We start from the raw sequence: 17,703 nt of genomic DNA, 5'->3' as shown, positions 1-17,703 counted from the left end.
TTTGTTATATGTGTTGAAAGACATAAAGTTGGTGTGGAGAACCTTTCGTCCTCCAGATTATGCTGAACTACAACTCCCATCATGCCTTGCCATTGGCCATGCTTGCTGGGGCTGATGGAAGTTGTATCCAAAGAATCAAACACACTGCACACTTGACATAAAGGGAAGATTTACAGCAAATGCTTCGCTGCAGCATGATCAGATCTTCAACATATGATAAACAGGCACGAATACAGGCACCCCCACCCCACTTGCGCAGGAGTTACATTCTGAGGCCCCGTGCCCATAAGCGAAAATTGCATAAGTGGGGTGAAGGTAAAGGTAAAGGTACCCCTGACCATTAGGTCCAGTCGTGACCGACTCTGGGGTTGCGGCGCTCATCTTGCGTTATTGGCCGAGGGACCCAGCGTACAGCTTCCAGGTCATGTGGCCAGCATGACAAAGCCGCTTCTGGCGAACCAGAGCAGCCCACGGAAACACCGTGGGCAGCTCTCAGCTGTCAAGTCTTGTCTCCTGCCATTCTTAAAGTGTGCTCTCTGCTTTGTTAGTTTTTTTTTCATGTGCCATATGTATGTTTCTGAAAGTTGAGGTGTCCAAACTTAAATGCTGTCAAGGTTCACCCATGGCATCATAATAACTGTCCATATTAAACAAGACTCTGCTTGACTTTTCTGAGTATATGAGCATAGCAGACATTTTGAACTAATTAAAATGCCAAGTTCAGTCTTTCTGGTCCCTGTTGCCCAAAGAAGCCTCAAATGCAAGCTCATTAGCTACAAGTAGCACATGGTTTAATGAACTGTTCCTCATAAAAGCCCAATAAAGTAAAAATACAGCCTGTCTTTCTGAACTAAGCGCCTCATTATTTTTCAATACGCTTGTGAGGGTGGGGTGAAGGAAATTCCATTTCAAAAAAGGATATGAAAGTATTCACGCCAGCAAGAAATACGGCCAACAAGACTGCCATCGGAGTGTGCTGGTGCCCAAACATCATTCATCTGAGCCAATCTGTACAACTTTCAACTCCTGAAGCACAACCCCTTGCGTATCTTGGAAAATTGGAGTATTGATAGGTGCCCTGTAGCTTCATTTAGTTCCCTTTGTTTGAGCTCCTGTTTCTGGATGCCTAATACTGTAAATATTTATAGCCATACATCATAGGCAGGCATGCAGAACAACACACAAATGACCATTTTTATCCTTTAGACACTGTTTCCTGTCCCTGTCATCTAATTTCAGCTTTCCTATGCCCTTTGTGTTGGTTCAAGGAAATATAGATATAGATATAGATATAGATATAGATATAGAAGGGAAGAATTCCTGGGTACCAAGATACAAATTTGGGGCAAGAACTCTTCGGTAAAATCACAAAATATGCACCAAAGTAAAGTGTGGAAAAATTAAAAAATAGTCCAGCAGCACCTTAGAGACCAACTTACTTTGTTCTAGGTACAGTATAAGCTTTCATGTGCATGCACACGAGAGCTCATACCTAGAACAAACTTAATTGGTCTCTAAGGTGCTACTGGACTAATTTTAATTTTTTTATTTCAACTGCATCAGACCAACACAGCTACCTACCTGAATGTGGAAATATAGTCTGTTAGACCTTTAAAACATGCCCTTGTGAGTTCCAAAACTTCCCTATTCTCCCAGTATAGGAAAAGACCACGTTTGGCAAGTTAAAAATTGGGTTGGTTACAAACTCTTCAAGGGACTGGTTCATGGGCTTTTCCATACAGCATTCAGAAAAAGTTGCACAGGCAGTAAAATGTGGCTTGGTTACAGTGGCAAAACTTCCTAAATTATTGGTATAGGAACTCAAGAGTGGCTCAAGAGTGGCTTGTGAGAGGTGTCATGAATTGGCAGGATGACAGGGAGGAGGAGGAAGAGGACGAGGATCCCAGGAAGTGTTGTAGCCGGGACTGGAATACATGGGGGCAAATGGGGGGTGGAGAAAAAAGTACTCACAGAGTGATGGACGATGATGAGGGAATGGAGGTCAATGCACAGGAGAAGCAGGAGCCAGAGCCAGAGGGGTCCCTGTCCCCACAAATGTGACAGGCTCTGAGGCATAGGGAGCAGCAGGAGTGGCACTCTAGGAAGTTGAGGCAGGCAAGGGCCCACAGTCCAGCTCCCTAGCTGGCCAGGTGGAGACCACTGGTTCAGGGAGGAAGGGTGTGATTCCTCAACTGAAGTAGGCTTAGAACAGGTGAGGGTCGCATGCCTTGTCAAGCCCAGGTGCTGCAATCAAAGTACAAAAAGGAAACAGAGCTGAGTCTGCTCAACTGCCCATCTTGATGGCCCTTAGCTTGGATGTTCCTGGACCTTTATGGGACGGTGCTTCAGGTGTGACTGGATTATATCCTGACTGTAAGACTTCAGACATGGCTACTTGGATTGGCCCTGAGAATGTGTTTCCTGACCGTTGGACTTCGCTTGTGTGCCTTGACCCCCCAGACTTTGAACTTGGCATACCGACTTGCTGCCAGGTAGACCAGGGGTTCAGGACATCAGGTAGACAATAGAACAATAGGCTTGATTACCCATTGCCTCTCACTACCGGTAAACCTGGCAGGACAGCCTGCTCTATGGTATTAACCCCTTCATGCATTAATTAGATTTAAGTATGTTGGTTATTTGAGGCTGGCTATCCCACACTTTGGACACTGGAGGTATAACTCTTTTATTCACACAGGCTCTGGAGCCTCTGAACTCTGTCAGGAGCACTGGAGCCTGCTGCTCCTGGAATCTTGCTTATGGTGGTGTTACTCCCACCCATTGACCCCAGTCATTGCCACACCCTGCTGGTTTTTGCAGCTTGTATATAGGAAATGCCCCTGGGAACTAGAGAACCCTTTGACTTAATAGATATTGAGAGCATTTGTGACACAGAGGAGACACATACTTCCCTGTCTTGCAAATTCCAAGGTCTAGAGCAGTGGACCTCAGGCCTTGGGGGAAGATGAACACTTAAGATCTCTTAAGGTAGAGAATGATTCCTTATCATCCTTTAGTCATCCTGTTGCGCACACAGTCGGAAAGGTTAAAGAGTGGAAAACAATGGTCAGATTTATTCTACCTTTTCGATTAATGTTTAAGGATCAAGTAAGGTTCTAACCCACACTAGTGTGATTGTGAAAAAGATAGAACTGGAGGTGCCTAATTCTGCTCAATTGGCAAAGAATACCCTGGTGTCATCTTGTGTATGTGGCATTAATATGTATCCAACAATCTTAACATGAGAAATTCAAGGCTCAGCTGTGCATTGATCACACTAGGAGAATCAGCATTTGTGAAATATGGGGGGAGGGATTCAGATGGGAAGTACCTGGCCCTATTTACACCTGGACTTGGGAGACCAGAGTTTGAATTCTCACTCGGCCATGAAGCTCTCCCTAGGTGTGCTTGGGCTAGTCGCTGCCTCTCGGCTAACCTACCTGACAAGGTTGTGGTGGGGATTAAATGAGGGAGAGGAGAATCATGTACTCCACCTTGAGCTCCGTGGAGAAAAAGGTGGAATATAAATGCAATAAAGAATAAACAAACAAATGGAAACAGAGGAGTCATAGGTTCTAAGAGTAACAGAGATTGTCTACACTTCACACCTGCCAGTCAGTCCCTTACAGCTGATGTTATAGGCAGGCAGGCTGGCTGGCTGGCTGGCTTGTTCCTGCTGCTTGACAATTTGTAGGTGAAAAATTTGTAGTTCCTCCTGTCATTTTGGCAGCTTTCTGAGAGCAATTGCAATGTGTAATATTTCCCTTTGACCTCACTTGGAACCAGTCTTGAAGAGCAACAAATAATAGCTCCTGAGGCCAAGCACAAGACTATAAAAGCTTGCTTTCCTGTCTTGCTATTGTTTGCACAGAGGAGTCACAACTGCCAGTGCACCCTCCCCCCCCCTCCACAGCTGACTTAATAATGATTTATACAGGAAAACAAAGAGAGAGATTTTATGAAGGATATGGTGTAATCCGTGCTGTAAGAGTGGAAAGTATTACAGACTCCCAAGTCAGAAACTGAAAAGTAATTAATCCTCAAATACAAGATGAAAAGTTCGGGCTAACTTTGTGGTTGGAAAGTTCAATATTAATCTGAAATGGATTGGGTTAATGAAGTATGTGCTATATTCTTATTTTAGCTTTGATGGTGGTAGAAAATGGATTGTTTGAAGTCTGAAGAAACATTGCCTTTTTATACTGTTTTAACCTCACTACTTTGTAAAGATAATGCTATTATTTCTTAAGGATTGGGTTTCTAAGTCTCTGCTGTAGATGGCAGTGGGTTGGTTTTTTAAAAAACAACAACATTTGTGTTACTTCATTTGCTTGCTCGTGCTGATTGCTGATGTTGGTGTTTTTGATTGCATAATTTGTTTGGTTAATTTAAATTTTGAATTAAATAAGAGCTGTATGACACCGAGAGAACTACAGGCTCTTCCATAATTTGATTCAATGTGGATAGTCAGCTTCCTGTACTTCCATTAATTTTTCCACTTTTCTAATTTTCCATATGACAATTTCCTCTAAATCACTGCCTTCTCACGCTTTCCCATCCCTCAGTCTGGATTTTATCAAACCAGGGATACTCTGAGAAGGAGAGGATATAGGAAAATCCCAACCAAGGAAAGGAAAAGTGCAGGAGAGCAGTGATCTCAAGGAGAACGTCCTGTGGACGGCAGATAATTAATGGAGGTAGAGGGAGCTTTCTATCCACATTTAACAACAGTATATATGAGGCTTCTGTTATGAAGTGACTAACAATAAATATAAAATAATAGAGGACGCGGGTGGCGCTGTGGCCTAAACCACAGAGCCTAGGGCTTGCCGATCAGAAGGTCAGCGGTTCGAATCCCCGCGACAGGGTGAGCTCCCATTGCTCAGTCCCTGCTCCTGCCCACCTAGCAGTTCGAAAGCATGTCAAAAGTGCAAGTAGATAAATAGGCGGGAAGGTAAACAGCGTTTCTGTGCACTGCTCTGGTTCACCAGCAGCGGCTTAGTCATGCTGGTCACATGACCCAGAAGCTGTCTGCGGACAAACACCAGCTCCCTCGGCCTATAGAGTGAGATGAGCGCCACAACCCCAGATTCATCCATGACTGGACTTAACTGTCAGGGGGTACCTTTACCTTTATATATGAGGCCACTGTTATGAAGTGACTAATAATAAATATAAAATAATAGTTACAGGTAGGTAGCCGTGTTGGTCTGAGTCGAAGCAAAATAAAAAAATTCCTTCAGTAGCACCTTAAAGACCAACTAAGTTTTTATTTTGGTATGAGCTTTCATGTGCATGCACACTTCGTCAGATACACACTGTATCTGACGAAGATACACACTCTGTGTATCTGACGAAGTGTGCATGCACACGAAAGCTCATACCAAAATAAAAACTTAGTTGGTCTTTAAGGTGCTACTGAAGGAATTTTTTCATAAAATAATAGATAAAAGAACGCACCAAACAGAATAAAACTCCACTCTGCAATTGCCTCCTGGGATAAACTAACTTATTTTTCTGGAAAAGAGAGAGAGGAGATCAAATCTAAAGGAGATAATATTAAAAAGTTAGGGGTGAGCAGTGATGTAGAAAGGTTTCCTGATGAAACCCGAGTGTTCGTGATGGTTAAGACAAAAAGAGATTGGGAAGAGCTTCATAAGGATTTCTCCCAATTGAGTGAATGGGGAGTAAAACGGCAAATGCAGTTCAATGTAAACGAGTGTAAGCATAAACATTACTTAATTTCACATATATGCTCATGGGGCCTGAAACCGAGGTGACTGCTTAGGAACGAGACCTCAGGGGATATAGCTCAAGGAAGAGGTCACCCCAGTTTGTGGCTGGCAGCTGTGGAAAAGGTGAATTCCATGCTATAGGGAAGGAACTGAAAATCAAACTGCCAACGGAATAATGCATTTATAGAACTATCTGGTGCAACCAAACTTGAAGTGCATACAGCCTCACCTCAAAGGATATTGTAGAGCTGGGAAAGTTACTGCCTCCTAGAACAGACAATACCAAGCTAGCAGTAGTGGTTGGTGGGAGGGGGTGTTGCTTGTCTGCTTTTCCAGCGAGGAGGTCGCTGCTGGTAACTAAGAGAAGGAGGGTGTCATGGGCATGGGGTGGTTGGCACAGTGCCAACCTGACACTCCTGCTGCTGCACCTACACTGCGCTGGCCTCCCCCCCCCCTTGGTTAATGGTGGTGACCTCCATGTTGGGAAGGCAGTTAAGCAGTGCCACCACATTCCACCCCAGCCCACTTAACTGTTGCTGGAAGCTTGATGGACCAATGGTCCAATGTTGCATAACACAGCTTCATTTGTTCACGTGTTCATTTGGGGAGAAAAGAAGTCTCAAAAACAGGCAAAAGGGGCTACACAGGGAGGCTGGGTGACCCACACGATAGTTGCTTGGCAATGCATTTCTTCATGAGGACTAGTCACCCATGATGGTCACATTGGTTCCCCGGACTTTCATTTGGCTGGAACCCCATCTAACCTTGGTTAACCCACGGTGTTTGTGGCACAAACCACAGAAGGCTTATGCTTAATTGCTCATGGGGGGCTGGGTTGGGTTTGTTGCACATGGAGGCAGGTGGAGTGGGGTAGGGCCAGTAATGTATCTCTGCCTCCCCAGAAATGGGGAGCAGGGAGGGAGGTTAACCACAGCCAAAGTATCAAAGAGCTAAGAAGAAAACAACATGTTATCAGAGAAGAACCTGGCAGAGACTTCCCTTTTATAGGCTACATTTGATTCACATCAAACAGAATGCGCCTTTGTTCCTAATAGGGTTGTGCGTCTGTAAATAGAGGCCTCTGCTTACAAAAAGCAGATGATAAATAGAAAAGGGAAGCTGTGTGTGATGACGATGATGAGCAACCCCTTGATCGCACCCTGAGCTCTGGTGTGTGTTTCTCTCTCCCTTTCCCCCTCTTTCAGCTATAATTATATCCCTTCGTCAGCGAGCCGCAGTACCTCTTTCCCACTTTTCAACTCTTTGAAGTCGGCGCTTTCAGAAATTATGTGAAGGACGCTCAGGAATTTTGCACTCATAATTGCAGTGTGTTTGGCAGAAGGAAGGAGGTGGGGGCTCGATCCAGGATTCCCTCCCATAATTACAATTCATTTTCCCCAGCACCACCACTCCAGAACTGAAGCCTACTGTTTCGTTTGGATTCGGTTACCATGCTCCGTCCTAAAGATGCATTTTAAGGAAATGAGTTTTGATGCGCTAATCTTACTTGCAAGTCTGGTCCCTCAATCTGCTGTGCTGTGGGGTGTTGGAGGGGGTGGAGAAGTCCTTCTGCCCTGCCCTGCCCAGTTCTGCTCGCCTCTGCCAGTGGGGGAGTTCCATCAGCAGTGGGGAAGTCCCACCTGCAAGGAGCACCCCAATGCAGCCACCCAAATCGTGGGTGGGAGCTCCTGCCAGTAGCATCCCTGCCAGCAGTAGCAAGCAGAAATCCCCAAAAGATGGTGCGTAAGATAGGGCTGGGGAAACTCGGCTTGCTTCACATTTTAATGCATGTCTACCTAATTCTTGCCTTCCAAAAATATCTGCAAACTGAAATTGCAGGTTACACATCCTGGCCATACATTATAAGTGCATGGCTCCCTCCACAAAATTCATGGGAACAGTGCTTTATCCCACATGCCGTATCAATCCCCAGCACCCTTTAAAAAAAACCTACAGTTCCCAACATTTTTTTGGGGGGGGGCTTTAAATGTATAGTGTGGAGATGAGAACAGCTATCCTTTGAAATTGCACTTCTCTGAATTTTGCAATGCAGGTCTGCAAACAAAATAATGCACACAAAAATGTGTCTATTAGGGGAAAGTGTGCTTAAAATCCATATGTTAGTGAAAATGGCATATAAAAATGGCATAGTATATTAGGGAAACTGCTTTTTTTTTAAAAAAAATAAGTTTTTATCATTGCATACCTTATAAGAAATTGTCACTACAATCCTGTTGAATTTTCATGAGGCCTTAAAAAAAGTCTTTTGCAAACTGATGCAGAAATGTAGAGAACCGAACTTAAGACTGGAAAAAAAGGAAATATAGAAATTGGCAGATACATCCAGCCCTAGTGTCAAGGGAGGTAAGGAGGCTGAGCTGCACCTCCAGCATAGTATCGCCTCCTGTTGGTAGTCCTTGTAGCTGCTGTAGCAAAAGGGAACTTTTCTCTGGCTGATATGAGCAGTGGGGCTGCGGAAGCAAAGGTAGCTGCATTGCTCTGCTACGCCTGCCACTGCTGGCCAGACATCTGGAATGACCCTTAAGGCTGCAATCCTATTCATGCTTAACTGGTGGTAAACACCATTGGGCCCAGCGAGACTTGCTTCTAAGTAGACATGCTCAGGATTGTGTCCAGATGGGCAGCTCCCAGCACTTTTCCGCTGTAAGCTGCATGTGGATTTGCAATTCATTTCCCACACTTTGGATGTTCTAGGGCTTTTTGTGTGTTCATTTTTGTGTGTGTTCATTCTGTTTTGTTCCACCCAGACTATGCGATGTATTGTTGCTGTGGGTGGGGAAAGGTTGATTCACCTGAGCTTGATGTTTAAAACAAAACTTTTTGGATCATTAAAAAAAAAATATTTTTAAAATCTTCAGTACGGTGCCTTTAAAAACTCGGAGCTATTGAATGACTAACTCAGCAATGTTTAAAATTAGAAGTAAAATATAACATTAAACTGTGGAGGGAATAAGCCTGATTATAAATGGAATCAATCCAAAAAGCCTCAAATATACCATTAATTTAAAAATACTTTTTTAAAAATACACTAGAACAGTGTTTCATTAAAGTGCAATTGCAAATATTGTTTAACATTTTTTTAATTGACAAAAAGTGCAAGTTGAAAGATTAGTCATTTTTCAGAATGGTGGAGACTGGAAAGGTTATAGTGAAGATGTCCTGAACTAGATTTTTTTGCTTGCGTTTGATTGCACCACATGATAGTTGTTTTATGTATTAATTTGGGAAAGCCAGACTGTGTATTGAGAACTACTCTTCTCTCTTGGACAAACATTTGTTGCCAGATGAGATGCAGTCATGTGGCTTCACTAGGCATTTTCCTTCCCAAATACGTTGATCCTGAAGTTCTGTTCAAATAGGGGAAGTGGCACCTCCACCCTGTTACTCAACGAATGACTTGGCCTTCTTTCCCTTCTTGCATCCAAAGCAATCCTCTAGCCTCATTCCTTTTAATTAAAAGTAGTTTACCATAAACATTATTTATTGACTTTCGGGGTATGGCAGCAAATGATCCAGCTGTTTACTCGGATTTGGGGAGAAAGGGAGAGGTCTGACAAGAGAAGAGTCTTTTGTTTTTGACTGAATGTTCTGGGCAAGGCAGGAAAGAATGCTGTGTGGATCTTTTCAAAAGGGACCCTAATAGTCTGTGTTTACTCAGGCCTACTCCCAACAAAGGCTGCAAACCTAGGCACATTGACCCAGCAACACAATGGAACACAGAGGGACTTACTAGGAAATAAACACACACCAAATTGTGCTTTTAGTATAGTGTATATGTGCCTACTAAGAAGTCCCATTAAACTTCAGCATAAGGATCACAAGAACATAGGACCTTATACTGAATGACATCAGTGGTCCATTTCAGTGTTTCCCAAACTTGGGTCTCTAGCTGTTTTTGGACTACAATTCCCATCATCCCTGACCACTGGTCATGCTAGCCAGCGATGATGGGAGTTGTAGTCCAAAAACAGCCGGAGACCCAAGTTTGGGAAACAATGGTGTAGCTCAATCCTGGCTACACCAGGGATGGGGAGCCTGTGGCTCTCCAGACGTTCTTGGACTACAGCTCCTATCATCCCTGCCTGATACTGGTTGGGGTTCACAGGACTTTGAGTCCAACAACAACTGGAGTGCCCTCCTTGGAGATGCCAGGGATTTGAAACGAGGACCTCTCTGCATGCAACTCAGATGCCACTGAGCTACATGTCCCTTCTTCATCACAAGGGCTGTGCCCTTGTAGATTTTATTAAGGTACCCATATAGATCTCATGGGGAGAAAACCAGTTGAATGCACATAGCAGGCAAACTAGGTTTTTCATTTCTGTTACAAGTGTGTCAAATGCAAAATGACAAAGTATGCATAATTTGCAAAAATATATATGCCATTTTCATTACAGTAATTTATTGGTACTTCCTCAGAAGTCTGTTCCAAGCCCAAACACTCCATCTTACTTTTATGCACTGTCTTGAAGGATAGCCTGTTCCTTGCTGGTCTGCAGCAGTGCCCAGAATCTGTGACACACACACACACACACACTCAAATTAAATGTAATTTAAGATGTAATTAGATGACACAGCAAGTTTATTGAAAACAGCAGGAGGAGCCTGGTGATGCGTGTTACATGCTTTTGATTACCCAAATTCTAATTATGAGAGCCATCGGTGGGGGGCCCCCTGACATTTCCCAGTGCTCGGGTTCCATTTAAAAAATGAATTAAGCTACTTATAAAAAAAAATACTTTAATTCTGGAAAAAATTTTGTGTGTGTGTGTGTGTGTGTGTTGCCATGTGAATTGGTATTTGGCACACACACTGTGGTGTTTTGCTATGCTAGGATTCTTCCGTATCTTCATGGATTTCTCTGTGGTATGGTGGCCGCTGCAGAGCTGTTGCCTTATCTACGCTTCCCTCGTGACACTGTTACTGTAGGAACGTTTGTTTCACCTGGTTCATTTGGACATTTTCCACACCAGCATTCCGCTGTATTCACTGGCAGGTTGGTTTTGATGTCACCTGTGCAGCCAAGTTGTTGTTTCTGCAGGGTCAGGTCCTCAGCCATGCTGGCAGTGTTTGAAAGAGAGAGATAATGCAAGAAGGGACAATGATGTGGCCACGTTCGAAACAGCAGCACCATTGGTGGCTGCGCCCACAGACAGTCCTATGTGTTTTATATAAGAACACAGGGAGTACTGAGCCAGACTACTGGTGCATCTAGCTCAGGGCTGTCTACCCTGACAGACAGCAACTTTCCAGGGTTTTCATTACCAAACACTGAGTCCTGAAGCGCTGTGGGTTAAACCACTGAGCCTAGGGCTTGCTGATCAGAAGGTTGGCGGTTTGAATCCCTGTGACGGGGTGAGCTCCTGTTGCTTGGTCCCAGCTCCTGCCAACCTAGCAGTTCGAAAGCACGTCAAAATGCAAGTAGATAAATAGGAACCGCTACAGCGGGAAGGTAAACGGCGTTTCCATGTGCTGCTCTGGTTTGCCAGAAGCATCTTTGTCATGCTGGCCACATGACCTGGAAGCTATACGCCGGCTCCCTCGGCCAATAATGCGAGATGAGCGTGCAACCCCAGAGTCGGTCACGACTGGACCTAATGGTCAGGGGTCCCTTTACCTTTACCTTTACATGCAAAGCATGTAGTCTGCCACTGAGCTCACACCTTTCCCTGTAGTCGAAACAAAATAAAAAAATTCCTTCCAGTAGCACCTTAGAGACTAAGTTTGCCATTGGTGTGAGCTTTCGTGTGCATGCACACTTCTTCAGATACCGATCAGAAGGTCGGCAGTTCGAATCCCCACGATGGGGTGAGCTCCTGTTGCTCGGTCCCTGCTCCTGCCAACCTAGCAGTTCGAAAGCACGGCAAAGTGCAAGTAGATAAATAGGTAAATGGCGTTTCCATGTGCTGCTCTGGTTCACCAGAAGCGGCTTTGTCATGCTGGCCACATGACCTGGAAGCTGTACGCCGGCTCCCTCGGCCAATAACGCAATATGAGCGCTGCAACCCCAGAGTCGGTCACGACTGGACTTAATGGTCAGGGGTCCCTTTACCTTTACCTAAGGTGCTACTGGAAGGAATTTTTTTATTTTGTTTCGACTACGGCAGACCAACACGGCCAGGGCCATCTTTAGCATGCCCTGGCGCTGTGGTGCGACGGATCCCTCCGGCGCCCCTTCCCCCGCCCCGTTTCCCAGTGCAGCGAGCGGGCAGGCGCAGCTGCACTGCGCCACCCAGCCTGTTGTAGGGCCGGCCCTGGGCCAGGGGGCGCTGCCCGCCCCCTGTTGCGACGCCCCTGCACGCGGCGGACGCGGCCCCAGGCCCGCACGCCTCCGGAGAGCAGCCTGAAGCCACTGAACAGCGGAGGTGCGCCTAGGGCAGCCTCAGCCGCACCTCTCAGCAGGCGCAGCAGCGCCCCTGGTGGCCTGGCGCCCTGTGCCACCGGGGGCGGGCCTAGAGCCGGCCCTGAACACAGCTACCTACCTGTAACTTTCCCTGTGGTTACAGGATAAAGTCCTATCATATAAGGGATTTCTCATCTCCCAGAATCTCGCTTTCCCTTTTGGAGCTTCTTCCATCAAGCACATTGGCATGGGATTTGGCAATTCCCTCTGGCTTGTCATGTCCAAATGCAGAAGGACACGCTTCACCCAGAAGAAACTAAGGCTGTCCCTCCCTGGGGAATGCTGGCTGGGACCTGCCATTGTTTCGATAAGACAATCTGAAAAGGCTCCTGTCACCAGCAATAAACTGTGTTTTGACAGGTAAATAGCCTGTAAAAAAAACCTTGTTGATACTTCATATTATGCGTGTCTAAACACCAGGTCTCTCTGCTTCCAGATTGTTACAATGTCATATCCGTCAGCGCAACAATTATGGGCATTTACCTTCTAGCTCTCTACAGGTTTTTACCAAGGATTACTGCCATACGTCTCCCATATATAGAACGCTCACAGGGTGTTCCCAGGTATTAATTGCTAGTTTAACAAATGCAGGGGAAATAGCACACAGTCAGGTTTAGGGGGCGAATTCACTTTTGGCATCATTCCACTGCTGATTCCAGTTTGGACTGTTTCCTTTGAATACTTGCACACCTCCACTATTTCCCCTTGAATAGGGGGAACCCCCCCCCACACACTCCCCACTAAAGAATAGCCATCCTGAAAGCTCTTGTTCTGGAAGGTAGGTCTTGTTCATCCCCTCCTGTGGGCAAGAATATTTCAATTCCTTAGAACTGTTTGACCTATATTTGTCTTATAGTCGATCTCTGTCCGCTTTGCTGGGTGGGAATCATAATGGAGGGTAAGGCTTTCAATGGGGATGGCTATGCACTATTTCCAGGCTCAAGAGGCAGCATGTCTCTGAATGTCAGTTGCTGGGGAGCACCAGTGGGCAGTTCATGCTCAGCTTGACAGCAAGGAAATGAAATTTAAGTACATTTGTTTGTATGCACAAACGTGTGTGTCAGTGTATATATGTGTATATACACCAGGAGTGCCAGCTTGGCCCCGCGACTGTGGGTGCCCGGGATCGTGGGTGCCATGCAGCGTGCATGGCCCTGGCACCAAAATGTGTGGGTGCCTAGCCCCTTCATGGGGAATTTTGTGGGTGCTCAGGCACCCAGGGCCCCAGGGAGTTGGCACCTATGAGATACACACACACACACACACACACACACACACACACACACACACACTTTTGTATAATGCATCACAACTTCATTTATCCTAGTCAATTAATTGTATTAGTTTCACCTGACTTAATAATCGCTCGATTAGATATGCATGATTCTACATATTAGGAGGGGGAAATCTATAGTTCTAAAGAGAAAAGCACAGATGAGACATGCACATTCTTTGATTATAAGATTAAATGCATAGTTCGTTTGATCTTCCAAGTGGTCCTGGAGCTTCTCCAATTTGGCCCACAAAAGGATGTGTATGAACCCTTGGAGACCTCCTGTAGCATATTTTCTAAACACTTTGGCAATAAAATAGTTCACATTTGTCACAGCTTAGACGCTTCTGTTTCTGAAATTCTGTCTGCGGAGGTGTCTAGTTAATCATTGTGTCCTATTTTGTTGGGGGAGGTGAGTTTCAATTGGTATGGGCTGAGGACATGAACAAGCTGCTTGGAGGGTTAGGATTGCCACATTTTTGCTTGCTCCTTGGATTTCTTTGACTGGAGAGAGATGAGTGACAGGCTCCAGGAAGTGGCTAACCATTCATCTGATGAGAAGGTGACCCCAGCCATTTTGAAAGAGGCAGTTGTGCAGATGTCACCTCTTGGTGACATCTAGCTGTTGAATGGATGCTGTTTGAATGTTGTTCCTTTGAGTTTCTAAAACAGGCACCCCCAAACTGGGGCCCTCCAAATGTTTTGGCCTACAACTCCCATGATCCCTAGCTAACAGGACCAGTGGTCGGGGAGGATGGGAATTGTAGTCCAAAACATCTGGAGGGCCGAAGTTTGGGGGTGCCTGGTCTAAAAGCACCTGAGTATCTGTTTCACTGCTGTGATATAAAGTTACAGGGCGGGTACCTCTGGTTACGAACTTAATTCGTTCCGGAGGTCCGTTCTCAGCTCGAAACCGTTCTTAGCCTGAGGCGCGCTTTCACAAATGGGGCCTCCTGCTGCGCACGGACCTCTGGCGCGTGATTTTCGCTCGCATCCCGGGGCAAAGTTCACAACCAGGAGCACCTACTTCCAGGTTAGTGGAGCTTGTAACCCGAAGCGTTTGCAAGGAGGAGGTATTATTGTAACTGTTCTACTGCTATTCCAACTGTAGGTGGCACTGTGTCAAATGGTGGCAATCCTTCATGTGGTTGGTCTAGGCTGTTGTTGTTTGCAGCACAGCTGTATTAAGCATTCATTTTGGCCTGGCCTTTCCCCTGAATTAATATGGCAACTGGGACTTGGTTACATTAGTAAAGAAGCAGTGCATTATATGTGTTATAACACTTTGTCACCAGGTGGCGCTGTGGAGTTCCATCTTTCGCCAACGTGATTCCCCCCTTTGAGGTTTACAGCGTGTTTTTCTGCAACACTTTTTGGATGTGTCTAGATCCAGCCCTGCATGCTACAGTACCTCTGTACATGCACACAGCCCATAAATCTGTAAACATGCTGATTCACATGTGATCATACATCTCATTTTCTAATATTCCCAGGAGCTAAACTGCAGACACTAAAACCTGCATCTTACCACTTCACGGTGACTGTATGAAATCAGCCTTTGCTTGAATCTATTCCGCTGCCCCTAAACACTCAGATTTCTGCTGTGCACAAAAGCATGGCCTCTCCTTTTGCTTCACAAGCAATTTACACACGTGGTGCCAGCGGAAGCACATGCCCTATAATGACGCAGCAAAACATGTAATTAACATTAATTATATACCAGTACACTCCATAATCTTACTGGCCTCTCACCGAGTGGGATCCACATTTTAAGAGTTTTGTGGGGCCTCTGAAGTCACCTCCTTTAAAGAGACCCAAGGGAAACGAGCCTTTCTTCTCTCTTGCTCACCAGAGAGTGAAATCCCGAAAGTGGTTTATAGCTGGGAGATTGTCATAATGCCTCCGAATACCCTGAAGGGTTGCGCTGGGATTTTAATGAGGGAGAAAACTGTCTCATGAATAGTAGTTTCGCCACTGGAAAACCAGCTTGGAAAACTGAGTTGTCTGCCAAAGTCACTCACACTTTTAGGAAGAGGAGCTGAGATTTGGCCTGGTCTGTGTGACAGAGGCCTTTGAATAATGTTTAAACACTCAACTGATAGCCATAGACTGTATACATGCCATATATTTAAAGCAAATTCCCCCCACCAAAAGAATTCTGGGAACTGTAGTTTGCCCCTCCCAGAGCCTTATCAAACAACAGTTCCCAGGATCCTTTGGTGGCAGCGGCAAATGTGCTTTAAATGTTTGTGCAGGTAACCGTAGACAACAAGGAATTCCATGCAGGTGAGTGAGAATGTTGGTGTAGGTGTAAGAGATGCCTCTGTCCTGCTCCACCAGCCCATTGCCACCCCCCTCTGCTATCCCTTCTCCAACACAAAAATAAAGCTAGGAGAGCCCCTCACAGGAGGGGCTGTGAGGGGCTAGGAGAGCCCCTCACAGAAGTACGATGTCCAGAGTCAGAGGCAAGTTGAAACGACTGCCTTGGGTGGCAGGATCCACAGGACCAGATCTGGCTTCCAAGGAGTACATCACCTACTGCAACACGTTCCTTGGGGGCTGGATCTGCTGCCCCCCCATGCCGCCTCTCCAATGGCCTCTTGGTGAATGGGAGGTGCTGCTGATCTCCTCCCACCACAGGGAGGAAACGGCAGGGGCTGCCCTCTGGGGTCTCCTGGGGTCTGCATCCTTCCAGCGTAATTCAGAGCCCCCACCCCATGGCATTGGATTCCCACTTTAACAGCTGTTTTAGAGTGATTTGAGTCTCGCCTTATTCCCAATGTAGAACTTTATTCCCCCCCTTCTTCCCGATGTAGATCTCCTTCCGCCTTTCCTTCCTTGGTGGGGGAAGCACCATTTTGCGGTCCTCCTCAGGTGCCAAAATGTCTTGAGCCAGACCTGCGGAGCGTCAATGCCTCATCCCAGGGAACTCTGGGAATGGTAGCTCCGCAAGGGGAATAGGGGCCTCCTAATAACTCTCGGCACCATTTACAAGCTATACTTTCCAGGGTTCTTTGAGGAAGCCATGACTGTTTAAAATGGTACGGAACTGCTTTAAATGTGTAGTGCAAATGGGGCCTAAGAGCTGCGCTCCTTTTTATGGTCCAAGCCATCTAGACATGCCCTCTTCCAGGACACTAACAAGTTATAAGGGATTCTTTCACAACTGACATAAACATGTCATGGCTTCCAGAGACCTCTGAGGATACCTAGTTCTCACTGGGATGAGCTTTCACACCCACACACCCTACTTTTTGCATACATTTTGTTCTCACCCATGCATGCTTTTCAGTATGGTTCAAATCGCCTTGGCCCTTAGTCACTTGGGTTTGCTGTTAAAAGGAAGGATTCCCAAGTCTTGCCCTTATCTGGGGACTGTGGTTGTGAAATGTTTTTGTTTCAGGTTGCCTTCAGACCACAGCAAGAGATCCCAAGACATCCAGATGCAGCAGGACGAACATTTGTCACTCTCTTATCAGCCACAGCTATTCGCCAGGCAGCTCCAGCTTCTCCGAGTGAAAGCAGGAATAGTCCTGAGGTGCCCTGCCACAGCCAGACCCCCTGTAATTGCACAGTAACAGCAGGCTGCTGCTGGGCTGTACTTTGAGTAATCGCCTTAATCCCACTGCAAAATGCCAGTAATTGCTAGTGTGGTTCTTCTCCCTAACAACATTCAAACTCCACAAGCCTTGAAGGTATCTCTAGGCTGCTTTACTCTTTTACCCCTTGCAAGTACGTACTGGCTGGCACGATAGCCAGTCTTTCAGACGACAGCTTGCTCACGTATTGTTTTCTACAGCACCATGACTATAAGATCAAGGGCAAGCTACCCATTCCATGCAAATATAGGCAATAAAAGCCCCGTGGTTCCTTTTTCTAGGCAAAGTGTCTTGGAGAGGGATAGATTTGCAACAGAGAAGCAGTAGTGGGAAGGGATGTTCCCTCTTTTTGCCACTTTCCCACTGTAACTGCCTTCATGGGGTTTCAAATGCGTGTGTCCTTCTCTGCTGCAAGCTTCCCGCTCCAAGAGTCACTTTGTCTGGAACAACTAGTTCATAGGGTTTTTATTACGCATGTAAACTGTTGAGCTTGGGCCTCCTAGGATGTACAGTGGTACCTCTACTTATGAACAACTCTACTTACGAATGGAGTTCCGTCTGCCATCTTGGATGCGGTTTAGATAGGATTTTTTCTACTTACGAATTTTTAGATAGGGTTGCTTCTACTTACAATTTTTTTTCTCCCAATGCATTCCTATGGGATTCGACTTA

This window comes from Zootoca vivipara, chromosome 5 (genome assembly GCF_965207765.1).
Source record: "Zootoca vivipara chromosome 5, rZooViv2.hap1.1, whole genome shotgun sequence".
Classification (NCBI taxonomy): domain Eukaryota; kingdom Metazoa; phylum Chordata; class Lepidosauria; order Squamata; family Lacertidae; genus Zootoca; species Zootoca vivipara.
Note: the sequence above shows the minus strand (reverse complement) of the source record.